The 5,826-nt window shown below is 38.8% G+C and overlaps 1 non-coding gene across 1 annotated transcript; it reads left to right on the forward strand.

Annotated features, from left to right (window-relative positions):
• Positions 1–3,873: 3,873 nt before the first annotated feature.
• LOC111757509 (U6 spliceosomal RNA) lies at positions 3,874–3,980 on the forward strand. The gene has a single exon (XR_002791838.1). It is a non-coding gene; the product is annotated as a U6 spliceosomal RNA (small nuclear RNA).
• Positions 3,981–5,826: the final 1,846 nt, after the last annotated feature.

The following is a 5,826-nucleotide window of genomic DNA, read 5'->3' on the forward strand; positions in this document are numbered from 1 at the left end:
GAAGTTTTCCTTAATTATTTCTGTGAATAGCCTTTGTAGTTCCTTTGTTTGTATCCCTGCTTCTTCATTCACATTCTTTATTCTTAAATTATAGATCTTCTTGTGATCTTTTAGTCTTTATATTGTTACTGCTTGTTTCCTTGTTATTTTTAAGAAATTTTCCTTCTATGATCTCACATTGCAAACCTGTCCTCCAGTTTGGATAATCTATCCTTAGTTTTTTTCAAGCAGTTTTGCCAGCTTTCAATGGAGTTTTTAATTTCCTGGTAATCTCTTTGAACCTGCTTCATGTATTCTACATTTTCTCGATTTTCTTTATCAAAAAATTCTCCCATTTTCTGTTTTCTTCCCCTCTTCCATCTGTTTTTCTTGAGATGTGCTTAGCATTTCTTTAATTATTCTATTTATATCTTGCGTTACTTGGTTAAATACTTTGCTTTTGAACTTGTCTATGAGGTCCCAAAGATATTGCTTTATATCTACTGGTGCCATGTCTGATATTGCATGTCATTCTCCTTTGCATTTACTTTTTCTGGATCTATGTTCTCAGGATTAGGGACTGGGGACCCTTTTTTGTTGCTTCCCCTTCTCATATTTTTTTGTTCCTGCCATACAGGTGTATATAGCAGGCCCAGTTTCTTTCTTTGTTGGTTACAGTTTGTCTGAATCACACTGGCTAGGTGCTTCCACCCACTGCAGAGTACTAGGGAGATACAGATGGTGCAGCCTATGCGGGGCCTGCCCCTCCAGGTCAGTCATCCTGTTGAAGGCTTCACTGCATTAGGGTGCACTGCCAGGCATAGGGACTTGGTTTGGGCTAGCCTATTGGGCCTCAGTCCAGGACATGACCCAGGTCAAGTGCTCCCCATCCATCCCGCTTGAGAAGGGAGCAGCTGACTGAAGTAACTGCAGCCCCTTGTTCTGGCCAGTCTGCCCGGTCCCAGAACACTGTCTGTTGGAGCCTCTTTGTCTATGGAAGGGTTTTTAATCCCATCACTCACCACAGTCGATGCAGGGTTTCCCCATCAGCTTGGCTCTCAGTTTGGTTCACCGATTCCCATCCTTAGTGTGAATACATCTCCAATGAGTTGAAACTGGTGGGCTTTTGGGTAGCTCGGTAAGTTTCTGCTGAATGGGTTCAAGTGCGGCAGTGGAAGGGTGTTCAAGCAGCGAGTTCAAGCAGCAGTACTGAGACTGTAGCTGTTCCAATAGTAGCACTGGGACTGTATTTTTAATTGGTTTCTCTCAGCTTAGTTTGTTCCTGGGTCAGGAGGGTCTATCTCCCTCTGTTCAGGACTCCTCATGCTGTATTATTTTTGGGATCTAAGTTGATTATCTCAGGGAGCCTCTGTAACTTGCTGTTATCTACCCACCATCTTTTTTGAGTCTCCAACTGTCTTTTTTAGATGTGTTCAGCATCTCTTTCATTACTTATATCATTTCTTCTTTTATGTGGGAGATTATTTTTAACTCAAATTCCTTTAGAGCTTCCCAGAGTTGCTTCTTTATGTCAGTTGTTATTATCTCATGTATATGGTGTATATTTTCTTCTGTGTACATGGCTCATAGGCTTTCTTGGGATGGACTGGAGGTTTGAGATTGCATTTTAGTCTTTCATCTTGTCATTTTCCTATATTTCCATGTTTCAAGTGTTTTTCCAAGGCTTCCCCTGGGCATATTGGAAATCGTCTCCTATGCCCTTGGCTCCTGGGACTGAATGGAGGTTCCTGAGTGTGGTCCAGTCAGGCCCACAGGGCCTCCCTTGCCACCTCCGGTTTTCTAGGAAGCTGGGCTGGCACCCAACCACTGTGTGTGATGGTCCAAAGCTCTCCCTGGGCAAGGACCAATGGGCTGGTACTCGTCTCATGTGCCCTCCACTCCCCCGATTCAAGAAGGTCACTGGGCATGGTTTAGTCAGCTTGGAAACCACCTAGTCTAGTGTGGCTGGAAGTTGGGTGGGTCCTTAATGGACCTTAAACTCTCCCTGGGCGGGCGCTCTTGTGCTGGAACTTATCTCGGGCAGCTCCAGCTCCCTGTATTGAAAGATGGTCACTGGGTGTGGCCCAGTCAGGCCTAGAAAGCTGTAGAGCCCAGTCTAGTGTGGCTGGAAGCTGAGGGGCTCCTTAACTGCTCTCATGATAATTTTTTTAAAACTCATGCTTTAAGGAAAGAATGAACCAACTAATACCTAATGTAACTAAGAGTTAAAATCTCTTCTTAACATTTTTAATGTGAATTTAGTTGTGCATGTGTTTACCTAGACACTTTTATTCATTTGCAATAGAAAATGGAGGTAATAGAATCTCCTTTACATAAAACTGTCTTACCATACTTTATTAAAGGGAAGACAATAGTGTTCTAGTTAATATTACACAAATCAGAATCATCATAACTTAAGTAGGTATTTATACAGATGAATTAGTAGTCATTTTGCTTATTCACATATCTTCTAAAAGCAGTTACTAAATTTACATATTAACATTTTTCAATTTTGTTGAAAAATAGAAGGTATCACAATTCAACGTTGGTTATTTATGAAGAAATATATCTAAGATAAATATGTTTTATTCAAGCAATGAGGTTTTTATCCAAATAGGAAGTAAGCTAGTTATTATAAACTCCCTACCTAGAAGCACAAAGATACATTTATTATCAGTCTTTCATTTACTTACTGACTTGGAAACTGTACATGTTAATGGTTTCTAAAATTTTATTAACTAAGTTATGGGTGATTCAGTGAAGATAAGTAGTCATGAACAAAGGAACATTCTCTATCCCTAGTCTACCATCAATTGACTGGAAAAAATAACTTTTTGTACAAATTCAAGAAACCAGATTAATCCTGTGTGCCTGCTATCACCCTCAAAAAGTTTGCTACCTGTGGGAAGCCAGCACGGGCAGGGAAATGCAGCCAGATCTGCCCATACACACCCACCACTGCTGCTGGAAAGCTTGCTTCCCTTAGGTAATAGTGCAGGCAGAAAGAAAGAGTGAGACAAGCCCTGTGCATCTGCAGGCCACCACTGGAGCCCTTGCTTCCTTTGGGCAGCGAGTGTCTACCAGGAGAATCAGACAAACATACCCCTGTGTGCCTGCTACCACTGGAGGAGTGCCAGTGTAGAACACAGGCTGAGAGAAGAAGCAGTCTCACTGCCACGGAACCCTGGCCATCAGAGAAGTCTCAGTGTAGCTTCACGGGTCTGGAGAAGTCCACTCCATGCCCTGCTCCCTCCCTGGGAATCTGATTTTAGAGAGACTCAGATGCCTGCCCCATTCCCTTATACTGCAGAGGGTCAGCCAATGTGAGAAGTGCCTGGGACCCCACAACCAGCTTGTTGGGAGGAACCCAGGAGAATGTTAAGACAAAGGAGCAAAAGGCATTCTCAGACCTCGAGCCTACACAGAACACGTCTGGGAGGTATGGACATGGAACAAAATAGAAGACACATACCTGAAGTCTCCAAGAGGATGGCAACTGAAGTAAAGAAACAACTTCATTAAATTGTAAAGGTAATCAGATCAGAAATAATATTTCACATAAAAAAAGAAATCACAAACATAATGAAAGAGTTGCTGAACATATCTAAAGAAGATATATATATTTTTAAAAAGAAACATAGGAAAATGATGGAAACCTTGAAGTAACAATACAGAAAGGAATTACAATGCATGAAACAGATTCAGAGAGAGATGCAGGAAATTAAAAGGTCAATCAAAAGCTGGAAAAACTGCTTGAAAGAGACTGAAGACTTTCAGATCTTGAAGACAGGATCATAGCTAGTGACGGTGAAAGGAATGATCTCTTAAAAATAACAAGGAACCAGGAAATAACAATTCAATGGCTGCAAGATCACACAAAAATAATTTAAGAAGGTGCTCACCTCAGCAGCATATATACTAAAATTGGAATGATACAGAGAAGATTGGCATGGCCCCTGCGCAAGCATGACATGCAAATTCATGAAGTGTTCCATATTTATTTGAATTCCTTATTATTCTACCTTTTTTCTTTTTTCTATTTTGTTTTTTTTTCTTTCTTTAAATAAAAATTTTAAAAAGATAAAAAATAATTTAAGAGTGAAAGATATGAGCAAAGAAGTAGGGGTCAACACAAATGGTATAAAAAGATTATTTACAGAAGTAATAGCACAAAACTTCTGAATATGGGGAAAGAATCTGGTATACAGAGAAGTGAGGCATATAGAACTCCAAATAGCTATAATCAAAATCAACCTACACCCAGTCATATAATAATTAAGATCCCAGAAATTCAGCACAAGAACAGAATATTAAAAGCTGTTAGAGAAAAGAAACAGATAATCTGTAAAGGTAGACCAATCAGAATCATGGCAGACTTATCAACACAAATCATCAAGTCAAGAAGAGTTTGGAGTGAAGTGTTTCAAATCCTGAAAGAAAACAACGTTTAAGCTAGATTGATATACCCTGCAAAACTATGCTTCAAAGTTGATGGAAAAATATACTTCCATGATAAAAACAACTGAAGGAATTCATGACCACCAAACCAACCCTATAGAAAGTGCTGAAGGATGTTCTACAGAAAGATAATGATGACCATGGTTCCAGGAACAGCAGCCGTGGGGGCTGCCAAATACAACAGGCTACTGAACAAAGGGGAAAAGTGGAAAGCCAACAGCAGGAAAAAAGCATGGCAGAGATGAACCAGTGCATGCTGGCTGCAACCATTAATGTTGATGGTCTCAATTTGCTAATAAAGAGGAGCACAGGGAGAATGGATCAAGAAACAAGATCTATCAATATACTGTATATAAGAAACACTTTTAAACTCAAAAGGAAATTCATAGACTGAAAATCAAAGGAGAGAAAACAATTGTTCCGCATGAAAGGAGACCAGAAAAAAGCAAGGCTAACTTGCCCATCAACTGAATGGATAAGAAAGATACGGTATTTTCATACAATGGAAAGCTACTCAGCTATAAAGTAGGATAATCTCAAGGCTTTTGTAGTTAAATGGATATAATTGGAGATCATGCTAATGGGTGAAATGGTTTGGACTCAGAAAGGTGAGCACTGAGTTATCTCCCTAGCATAAAAAACTGAAAGAGTTAGTGTGATTCAAAAAGCACAGTAGATATTATGAAAGTGATGAGAGGAAACACCTAAGAAGGGAAAGTGGTAACCACTGTTGATTTCCTATTGTCTTGTTTTGAATTCTTGCATTGTTTTCATAATTTTGTTAGATTTGGTTTTATTTTGTCTTGTAATATTAGATTTTACTGTGTCTGATGGTATGGGTAGTTATATTGAAGATAATGGGATTGTTATGGTAACCATTGTTGATTTCCTAGTATCTTGTTTTAAAGTCCAATAATGCTTTCATTTTCATGTTCCATTGACTTTATTCTGTTTTGTTTTATTTGATTTTATTATCTGTGACAGTGTGGACAGCTATTTTGAAGAAAACAACAGACACTATGGTAGCCATTATTGATTTCTTACCTTGTTTTGAAGTCCTATAATGCTTTCATTCTTTTGATTGGTTTCATGCTGTTTTGTTTTGTTTGCTTTTATTATGTATGAAGTAATGGACAGCTATTTTTTTTTATTTAAAAGGAAAAAGAGAAAAAAAGCAGAACAAAACCAAACAGTGTAAGGGTACAAGTAATTCAGAACTACAAAAAAAAAAAAAAAAAAAAAAAAAAAGCAGTAAGCTATCACCAGTTAATAGATTATTCGCTATCATTTTAGAAACGGTGTTTCAGGTCACAGGATCAAAGCACACAAAGCGAACATTCAAACAGTGAGACTGCAAACAGTTATGTTCAGTAATCCAATCAAAAATGT

Source organism: Cavia porcellus, unplaced genomic scaffold (genome assembly GCF_034190915.1).
Source record: "Cavia porcellus strain 051 isolate PalLab524CR breed Dunkin Hartley unplaced genomic scaffold, mCavPor4.1 scaffold_1, whole genome shotgun sequence".
Classification (NCBI taxonomy): Eukaryota; Metazoa; Chordata; class Mammalia; order Rodentia; family Caviidae; genus Cavia; species Cavia porcellus.